Here is a 1,625-nt window from a genome sequence, read left to right on the forward strand (position 1 = left end):
CTACCCCCACCCCACCCCGTGTGTGTGTGTGTGTGTGTGTGTGTATGTGCATGCATGCTGGTGTGAGGTGAGTGTACATATATGTTGTCTTTCAAATTCAAGAAAGGTCCCAGGATATCCCACTTGGGCTTTGCTCAGGGAGCTGATCTGCAAGTTATCCATCAAAATCCCCTTCTGTCAACAATGCATTCTCATACAAGGCTTGGAAACATGATCTAATCAGAGAAAGCACTCTATTAGTCTGAATGGTATCATGTGACAAAACAGGAATTTTGAAAAATTACTGAATTATACCAGCTGTGATAAAAAATATATTTCTAAAATTTCAACATTAGCAAGTGCATGAGCAAGCACTTTAAAAAAATCCATGATGCAGATTTTCCATCTGCTGGCAGCCATCAGAGGTGCCAAGACGGGTGTATACGAGTACATCCAGGAGCTATGGAGAAAGAAGCAGTTAAATGGGATGCACTTTCTCCTGAGGTTCCACTGCTGGCAGTGCTGCTAGCTCTCTGAGATCCACAGGGCGCCCTGCCCCACTCAGCTGGACAAGGTACACAGAGTGGGGTACAAGGCCAAGCATGGTTACGTCATATCTAGGATTCATGTGCACCACAGTGGCCCTAAGTGCCCAGCTCCTAATGGTGCAACCTACGGCAAGCCTGTCTATTATGGTATGCACCAGCTGAAGTTTGCTGGAAGTTTTCATTGTGTTGCTGAGGAAAGAACTGGATGTCACTGTGGGGCTTTGAGAGTCCTGAATTCTTGCTGGGTTGAAGATTCCACGTACAATTGTTTTTTGAGGTTATCCTTATGGATCCATTCCTCAAAAGCTATTCAAAGAAATCCTGACACCCCGTGGATCACCAAACAAGTCGACAACACAGGGAAATGTGTGGGCTGGGATCTCTAGGCCACAAGAGTCGTGGCCTTGGAAAGGGTCACAAGTTGCACCACGTGATCGCTGGTTCTTGTTGTACAACCTGGAGAAGGCAGAATACCCTCCAACTGTGCCATTACCGCTAATACAAGTAAAATTTGTAGAATTCACATCTAATCATAGTCAGCAATTTAGGACAGTACAAAAAAATAAAAACAAAAACAACATGATGGAGGGGCCGATGTTGTGGTATAGCAGGTTAAGCTGCCCCTTGTGATGGTGTCCTCCCACATTAAAGTGCCAGTTCAAGTCCTAGCTTATCTCCTTCTCCAGCTTCCTGCTAATACACCTGGGAAGGTAACTGAAGATGGCCCAAGCACTTGGGCCCCTGCCACCCACGTGGGAGATAAGAATGGAGTTCCTGCCTCTCAGTTTCAGCCTGGCCCCAGACCCAGGCCTTATGGCCATTTGGGAGTGAACCAGTGGATCAAATAACTCTCTCCTTCTCTCTCTCTTTCACTGTCACTCTGCCTTTCAAATAAACAAGTTCATCATTATATATATATGTATGTATGTATATATGATGCAAACATAAAATAATAACTCTAAACAAATCACATTTTTAAAAGGTAGTAAGATTGTCTCTACAGAGAACTGAGCTATAATAAAAAGAAACTGAATGTAATTGGCTAGGTAAATGATAGTAGAAAATTTTTGGAAATAAAGATGCTACTTGCTTTCTCTC

At 43.6% G+C, this 1,625-nt stretch overlaps 1 pseudogene; it reads left to right on the plus strand.

Moving 5' to 3' along the window:
* The first annotated feature begins 370 nt into the window (after positions 1–370).
* LOC108178703 (large ribosomal subunit protein eL15 pseudogene) lies at positions 371–1,026 on the plus strand (annotated as a pseudogene).
* Positions 1,027–1,625: the final 599 nt, after the last annotated feature.

Source organism: Oryctolagus cuniculus, chromosome X (assembly GCF_051225735.1).
Source record: "Oryctolagus cuniculus isolate XC-2025 breed Fujian yellow rabbit chromosome X, ASM5122573v1, whole genome shotgun sequence".
Lineage (NCBI taxonomy): Eukaryota > Metazoa > Chordata > Mammalia > Lagomorpha > Leporidae > Oryctolagus > Oryctolagus cuniculus.